We start from the raw sequence: 9775 nt of genomic DNA, 5'->3' as shown, positions 1-9775 counted from the left end.
CAAATGTTCAAAGCTGAGAAGACAGCGGTTTCCATGAAAATGTTTTCCTCGCCATTTAAGATCGATGTGGATACAGTTCTCGAAGACTTTCAAATAGAAGTGATTGACATGCAGAATAATACCGATTTAAAAAATGTATTTTTCTCAGTAAACATCGGAAATTTTTATAACTCTTATGTGAGCCCTGAGAAATTTCTGCTTTTGACGAAAAATGCAAAGCAAATGATGTCTCTGTTCGGAAGTACGTACGTTTGCAAACAATTATTTTCAACCATGAAATTAATCAAAAATGACCACCAATCAAGACTGAGTGATGCATGATTAGAAAGCTGCGTACGTGTAGCTACCTGATCAAATTCGGCTGATATTGATCAGCTTGTATCGAAAAAACAGTGCCAAATTTCTCATTAAAAATTTCAAGTAAATTCGTTTTTCTGTTCTTTTCTTGTTTGTTTTTATTTTGAATTAAAATTTGTATATGAAATCTTTACTTTTTTAAAATTTTATATTTTTTATTCTAATGTTTATTATAAATAAAGTTTTGTAAATTATTAATAAGTGTTACTTTATGTGCAGCCCACCAAAAAAATTTTAAAATTTAAATTGGCCCGTTGATTAAAAAAGTTGCTCACCCCTGGTATAGATTATTAATTTTATCAAGAAACATCCTCTCAGAAAAAAATTGTCAATATTTCATGTAAATATAAGTAAATTTTATTATAAATTTAGATAAAAACACATCTTTTCAGATGCATTGTTCTTCCCCTCTTTCTTACTCTTACACATGGAACATTTCATTTCATAATTTGATGAAATTATAATGTTTAAAGTGACTTCTAAATAAAATAATAATACTAAAAGTAGGTTGATGTATATTTTCATGGCTTTCAGGTGTATTCATAAAAAAAGTAAAATTTATAAAAAATCGATATAATAATACTTTGTCACATGGTCTATGTGTTAAAGTTTGCATCTGTAATTGAAAATTATATATAACGAAACACAATGTTTATATTATCAATAGTTATAAAAGATATCTTCTTTCTACTTATAAACTGTCGGAGTGCCTGGTGTAGAAATTTCGGCCGAGTGCCTGGTGGGGTCCCACAGACCCCAAAACAAAACACTTCATTATAAGGCTTGTAAAGATAACTTTAATATTATGGTAATATATATATATATATATATATATATATATAATAGGTTTACTATGACATATTTAGAATAAAACAATCATTGATTTACGTTAATATTTATTCACACGTTTATATAATAAAAAACATCAACTTTTTTGTTGTAACAAAAGTATTAACTTTGTTTTTCTAGAAATCATTATGTAATCTCATTATAATTTAAGTATTTTGGCTTCATTATAATGGCACATAGTATAATTATCTGCTTAAGGCATAAAAATTAATCTTCTTCAGTTAAAATTTAAAATCGAGAATTCAAGCAATTTTCTCATAGTAATTTCGCATGTTTCATAAAAATTAATTTGGATCATTCTTTACAGACGCTCAGTAGCTGCTTGACGTTTATCTACTGACATTATAAACATGTTAAAAATGAAACAAACACAAAAAATACGAATTTTACACATAAATATTACTTACAATTTTGCAATGCAGAGCGCCTGGTGGGGTCTGTGAGGCCCGGCACTTATTCAAACACGTCTTGTTCGCAGGATATCGCGCGATGAACTAAAAATTTTGTGGGGATCGCAAGCGCATGAAAAGAACTGAAGCTACTAATAACATTAAGTCTCTAACGCTATTATTAAAATAGTTATTCGCTTTTGAAAATGAGTCAGGGCTCTGAGACCCCACCAGGCACCCCGAGGGATAAAAAAAAATAAAGCAGGAGAAACCCACAGTCACAGGATATTCAGGACATTCTATAATTTATTTCAAATTTTTAATATTGACATACATGAATATTTTTGTTTGTGTAAATATTATGTTTCGATACTTTTTTTTTTACTAAGAACATATCCATTGTTCTTAAAACATGAACTCTATACAAACATACAACAGTCAAAGTATGAACCAGGCTGAAAATGACAATTGTGATATATGCAGAGAGTCAGGGGTTAATATACAAGGAATAATCATAAATTAATTGTAAAACTTATAAATAAAAATTATATGATGGAAATAAAATAATAATTAAAATAATTAAAAATTAATTAGACGTTACTCTTGAAAACAATATTTTAACAAAAAATAATATATATATATATATGTATAAAAATACAGTAGAGCATCGTTTATCTGAAAGCCGGTTAAACGAAATGTCAACTAACTGAAAGCTTTCCAGTTTGAGTGTGTTGTGCTGAATCAAACGTTTTTGATACTAGAATAACTTCTAAAGTATAATTTTCTGTTCTTATATTTTTTAATATACAGTGATGCCTCGTATAACGTACGCCTCGAATAATGGATGCTGCGAACTACGGACTTTCTGTTTCGCCGTTACGTGACTCGAGCAATGGACTGGCTGCGAACAACGGACTTTCCGGCATAATTGGTGACTGCTCCATGGGTGCGTTCTTTAATAGCAGTCGCTCTGCGTCTCCGCTCACGGGAGTGCGCTGCTATTTGTAGGCATTTAGGAATGACGGTGAAAGAAAGAAAGATGGTGGCGCATGCACTATCGATAGTATCGTAATGGAGGAATCTATAATTCTAAAATATGAGCTTTAAAAGGCAAAAGAAAGGTCTCAGTTGTAAAATTTAATTATAAAATGGATTATTTGTTGAAGGAGCATTCAAAATAGCCTCGAAAAAAAATTTGTAAACACACTTGCATCACCGCTTGAGCTAACTCGCGCTTTCACAATTTCTAAATTCTCATTTATAAAACCACATAATAAACTTTGAAACAAAACAATCTGAGCCATGGAGGACGCCATGTTGCTTTCTGCCATAAAGTACTGCTACAAGCGGCCGTTTTCGCCGTTCGACGGCATGCAATCTTATCAGAATTTAGGAATGCATTCTGCAGGAATTTTTAAACAGATGTCGCAGAGTTACGCGTAAGAATAAAAGAACGCACTCCATGTTCATTTTTTTCATGATACGGTACAGTTATTTTATGCTGCAGAATGAAATAGATATTTTAACATGTATTTCTATGGGGAAATGCGTTTTGTATAACAGATGTTTCACTTAACGGACGTGCACCTGGATCAGATTAAGTACGTTTTATGAGGCACTACTGTATTTATTTTGTTTGTAGAAAATAAAGAAATAATTTTTAACGATACAATAGCTTTGATTATTATTATAAAAATTTTCGTTATGCTTATAATCAACGAAAATCCAACATGAAGCGACACGCAACAGAAAAAAATTTTAACATCAGATAAGTTACTATATTTTTCGTATATAATCGGTTATCCGAAAAAATCAGTTATCTAAAATTCCTAATTGATTTGAATAAACGATGCTCTAATGTATATAAATAAATGACGATATCATAGGATTTAATAAACACCGCGCGAACAACTTAAATGCAGTAAAGTTATCTCAAAAATATAAACGTTAATTATTGTTGCAGATTTAGGCAGGGTTTAAAAAAAATAATAAACACATAATTAAAAAAAATGCTTTATATTTCAGAGAAAAAAAATACAAAACAGGGAACGTAGTTTGCAGGCAACACTGAGCAATAATTGCAAACAAATGATAACTATGCATGATGGTTTATGAAAGGTGGAATTCCTGAAGCAGTTTTTATTTTTCGTGTAGCATAGAGCCAAGCCACACTTCTCTCATACAGTGTGAGTAAATCCCAAGCATTTTGGGAATTTACTATGGATATTTTTAACACCCCATTGAAGCCAGTGTCCAATCTAGTCTTGGCAAACCGCTTGCGAAGGCACATGCTGAGCAGGCTTTCTATGTATTTTTGCTAGGATCTCACCCTGTAAAGATCACTGGGACAAAAACTTGATTTCGTATCCATTTTACATAGTGTCTCTGCAATTTCCAGACGACAATCTGCTGCAGCCATGATGGTCTTTTAAAAAATATTTTTGCGTTTGCACATTTTTTTATAAAGCAGCCATGCGTTGGCCATCGTGAGGTCCAAGTAATGAAACAACAGCCGCATGTGCCAATGTTTTTCTCTGCAGTCGAATCTTGTATATGCCCATAATGCTGTCGATAAGGTCTTCGCCACCTATAAAACGATTATACTCAAGGGCCGGATTTACATAAGGGCATTTGGGGCCTGTGCCCAGGGCCTCCACAAAATAGGGGCCCCCACAAAACTAAGAAAAAATTATGTTTAAACAATTTTTTCTTAGTTTTGTGTTATTGTGTTTTGTGTTTAAACATAATTTTTTTTCTATTACTGCAACAGCCTAGTGTGGCCTAATCAAGAGGGCAACGGGCAGAAAAAACTAAACCTGGGAAAAAACCTATAAAACATCGGAAAATTTCGGGAAAAAATTTTACGTAGGTATTTTTCAGTTAAATTAAAATAATTAATTTTATGCTATAAAATATATGTATGTTTACAATAACTTTATTTTTAAATGAAATTTACAACTTCCTAGTTCAAATTTAATTGAAAGTACAGTATTTTGTGTAAACTTTCTAACTCATCAAATTTGCCTACTCTCAAAAGGAAACCCCCACTAAATTTGTGCTCAGGGCCCCTGGATTGATAAATTTGGCCCTGATTATACTCGCCAACATTAGGTCGTTTAATGTTTACATATCTTGAGTTCTTTTTGTCATATCTCTGGACTTCAGTTTCAGGTTTTTGGCCAGCAAATGTAGAAGCCAAGGTGAGCAATTTTATTATCCTTCCACGCGACAGTTGACACGTCTATGCCATTGACGCTGGCTACGTATTCTTCTGAATATCCTCGTTCTTTCTTCATAATCAATTTTTCTGATGACACTTTGCAGTCAGGACACTTCTATTCCTTCTAATAGTACCAAGACTGAGGATTCCTTCTTTGGCTAAATATTTTAAGAGACACAGAGAGTAAAATAGTTGTCAAAGTACAAGCCTAAAATTTTGGTGCCTAGGGATCATACGTGACAATCTCATTACGACATTGGACGAGGCTCCCAAATCTGGTTCTCCTTGTATAACAATATTTTCTTTGCCTGTTTCAACCTCTGTCTTATAAGCAAACCCGGAAACGCCACTCAAAACATAGATTTTGTATCCCCATTTGTGCGGTTTCTTGGCGTTGTATCTCTTCAGCAAATTTCGGGCTTTGGTGGAGCACATTTGCTCATCCACACATAGGTTCTTTTCTAGTGGAACTTTGCTGGATGTTGTATTCAAAGCATCAATAACTGGTCGGATTTTGAAAATCCTGTCGGCATTTGGGTCAGTCTGAGGAAGAAGTTTGCTATTATCATTGAAATGCAGAAACTGTCTAATCTTTTCAAATTTGTTCAATGCCATTGTTTGTTGAATAAGGGGTGTTCCAAGGACAGGCCCCCAGTGGTTGGTAACTCTGGGCAGTTGAATTAGTGACATGAGGTACACCACACCAATGAATTGCCGGATTTCCGTTTCACATACACGAAAAGTGTCATTAGGATTCCTTTGTACCAGGTAAAGGTTAGTCTCTTCCAATATTCTCTTGATAAGTTCTGGTGGAAACAGGTAAAGAAAGAACTGGACAGGACTTTCAAGGTCTAAAATGTTAGAATCTAGTGATTCATCGCCGATAAATGCCAGCTGCTCTGCATTCAATTCAAGATTCTTCTTTTTCCAGCGCAAGTTTAGTTTTTTGGGTTTTTGTCGTTTTGCTACGGAAACTAAAGAACCTGCAGCGCTTGAAGTTGAAGGGAGTGGTTCTATGTCAGGAGAAAGGTCAATGTCGTCATCCTCTAGATTTTCCATTATAGCATCCATATCACTTTCATCCATCAAAGTTTCTTCAGCAAACTCTCCAAACTCGGGGTCAAAATCAGGGTCAGCGAGGCTGTCGTCGTCAAAATCCAGGCCATCTTCACTCGGACAATCATCACGGAGTTCAGAAATAATATCTTTTTCATAAAGGCGATGTTTGTGAGCCATCCTAAAACATGAAAATAGCCTTTGTGACTAACTACACTCTTCATACAAGACAGCTACCCTTTTTCACATGACGTAGCTCAAAAGATACAAACACTAAATACCAGATTATCCAATAAAAATCTATAAAATTCTCAAAGATAGCATTAGATAATAAAATTCAAATATTTACCTTTCAGAATTTCACAAAAACACACATCAGCAAGTTCTAAAACTACTAATTTTAGATTTTTATATTCGCGATGTGCACCAACTTGTTCAAATGTTCAAATCAGTAACGAAAAATTCAAAATTGTGACAAGTAGCGCCATCTAAATTTTAGATTTTAAACTAATATTGTAACTTGGAACGTAGACAACAGACTACAATGCATAAAAAGGGATGAAAAAAATCCTGTTGAAAATTAGAAAAGCGAACTGACTTTGTTGCCTGTATTCTACTAAATGTTATAGAGCAGCGGTGGCCAATCTTTCCGGAAGCGAAGGCGCAATTAAAAATTTGTTTGAACGTTGCGGGCAAAACAATATCTAATGACATTGTGGCCAACTTGGCAACATTTTACCGTGCCCCTAGATTTTCCCCTATGTCTCCCGGTCAGCCATTCTGACCACGTGCATGGTACTGCTGACACACTCCGTACTACAGCTCGAAATAAATTTGTTTTACCTGTTAAATTCTTTGTTTATTTTGTATAGAACCCAAAATATCATATATGTTTATTGTTAAAGTTATTTTTAATTTTTTTTAATTCTTAATTATACTTTCTTAATTTTTTTCATTTAATTTTTGTCATTTTTAATTTTGATTCTTTTTAATTTTATTTTATAGGTTAAAATAATAATAAAAATTTGTAAAAACAATTTTAATTAAACGACATTTATTACATAATACATGAAAAATTAATAAGAAGGTTTAGAATATTTCGTAACATCATTTAAAAAATAAGGAGAATAATTTGATACTGCTACTTCTAAACTATCATTCAAATTTTATCCATATAAAGTTATTTAATATGTCAATAAATAATTACTTGAAAACTTTAATTAATAAATAAGTAATAAGTAATTTTAAGAAAATTCTCCTTATAAGCTGGATAATGAAATTGATTGAAAATGAAATGTAAATAAATTATTTTAATTTATCGAGAATCGTGTCATGGGCGCTTAATAAATCGCTTACGGGCGCACACTTGCGCTTGCGGGCGAGGGGGTTCTCCACCCTTGTTATAGAGGGTAATAACCCTCTATAACAACACTTGCTATTGGCACGGAAACAAATTAATTGGTCATTTTTTACCCCCACTATAAGTCACATGGTCTGTCAGACTCAAAATATTTTTTTCTCAGATATCAGCATTGCTATTCGAAAAATTTTAAAAGCATGTTAATCGGGTTAGAAAGATATAGGAATAGTACTTTTTTCAGATTTTTTGAAAAATATTTAATATTAAAAATGTTAACTAAATTTTGCGCCATGTCAATGAGACTCATGTGACTCACCCAAAGGTTAACAAAATACTCTGCATCTTGTAAAAATTTAAAGTCTACGTTATAACACAGAAATTGAAAAATGAAAATCATATAACTAGGACTTTGTCTTCCACACATAATAGCAGAAGTGTTTAATGGTAATTTAAAAAATTAAAAGAATGGAAAATGGAAATTATAATTGTTTAGAAAAATAAATAATTATATGTCAGCTAAAGTAAATATGATTATAATTTACTTAAAAATAAAATAAAAGAAACATTTACTACATAGTATGAAAATGCATTTCCATTCTCACATTTTATATTTTACAATGATGTTTCTGTATATGCGAAAATTTTTGAAATGCAACCCACGAATATAAAGGCTTACATTCTAATAGGCAACAGATAAATACATAAATTATAAACTAAGCTTAACCAATAAAATAAAATCTTGTATGAACTCATTTTTGATTTATTAACGTACGTGTTTCTACAAATGTACAAATGTTTACGTTATAATTAAATACTATATATGATAAAAACATAATTACCGCTATAATTAGCATTGTTAATTCATCAATAATATTTGTGAAAGGAATTTTATTATTTATGAGATAAAGATAAAAATATCCAATGTTGTTAAAGCTCGAAATTCATTTTTAGTTTCGAAATTTTCATTGTTTTTGGCATCTTGAAGAAGGTTTAAAAACATACCTAAAAATGAGAATATTTATTATAATATCTGCTGAAACAAATTTTTACTGGAGATTTAATGCCATTTTACCTTTTTTATTTGTTTCAGTGTAAAATAATTTAATCTTTCTCAATTTCCTTCCAGTTGATGTAAGCGTAAAAATAATGTCATTCCATAAGAATATATTAAATATTCGTTTCATAAAAACTTCTGTTGTCCTGTCAAATTAAATTATACAATATAAATTCGGTGTATATGTGTTCAATATTAAAACAATCTATGTATTTTAACATATGATTTAGATAAACAAGTCTATCATATCGTAATTTCCCAGCTCATAAATGTTACAATCACAATTTTTGATGTTTATGTAAATTTGAAGTGTATTGAAGATGTGAACAGTACTATTTAATAGATATTGAGTGATATTGTTATACTGCATATTCTATGTTCGATTTAATTTCATGTGAAGTATACATAGAGTACCGGGCTTTTAAATTTTGCAAGAAAACAGGTTACTCTTCTAGATTTCAATACACTCAAACCTGTTTTTGTGCGGTCTTTTTTTCGTGCGATTTGTTTTGTGTGCGATCTTTTTGAACGGTATATGAAAATTTTAATCAAATTGGAACATAATTGTCTTCTGTAAAATTTTTTAAAACTCTATTGGATGTTTTCTATGACATCAGCAGGTTTTTTCATTTTTTATTCATTAAAATTTTTTCTCATACGATTTTTTCGGTCCCCTCGTATTTTAATAGCATAAAAATCATAAATATCGTGTTATATTAAAACAAATGCGGTAAGTTAGCTCTCCTCCAGCTTTAGACTGCAGGTGTGAAATTTTACGCTTTGTTAAATGAAAGAACACTTCCTGCAGCTATATTTATATAATAAAATCATTTTTTAAACGATTATTTTTAACTTTTTTAATGTTAGATTCGTATTTAAGTGAAAGTAATTAATTAATATAAAAAATAAAATTCTTCGAAGATTTTTTCCCATTGGTCATTGCAGAAAAAGGCCGAAAGAATTAAAAAAGCAATTCCTAGTTATTTCGTACGTTTTTGAGTTATTTTCTACGTGAGACTTTTTTATGCGATCCATATTCACCGCATAGAAAAACTTTTTTAATTGTATTGCGAAAAGTATTTTCTACAGCTACTCGTAAAGTTTGGTGCGATTTCTTTTTAGGCGTTTTTTTTATGCGGTCCCTATCCACCGCACAAAATCAGGTTTGTGTGTATAGCGTGAGAACAAACAATTAAAAGAAAAACAACTCAAGGATAATTTGATCAGAAACTAATATATATCGACATTATAATCTGAGAGAGCATCAACATATGCTTTCTCTGAGTGAGAAGTGACACCTTTCCTGCAATTCTTGGTCACCTCTGCGGTATTTGCTGCTTTGAATATGATGAGAATAAAACTGATTTGGTCAGTTGTCACGATTTCTTTCAACTGTTTTGTTAATTAAATATGCTAATGTAACTCGTTATGATTAGGAGTCTTTTGTGCCGCAGACTAGCAATCATTCCTATACTTGCTGTTTCTTGCCA

Source organism: Centruroides vittatus, unplaced genomic scaffold (assembly GCF_030686945.1).
Source record: "Centruroides vittatus isolate TY-2023 unplaced genomic scaffold, ASM3068694v2 contig_511, whole genome shotgun sequence".
Classification (NCBI taxonomy): domain Eukaryota; kingdom Metazoa; phylum Arthropoda; class Arachnida; order Scorpiones; family Buthidae; genus Centruroides; species Centruroides vittatus.
The sequence above is the reverse complement of the archived record's forward strand: the minus strand, read 5'-3'. Positions refer to the sequence as shown.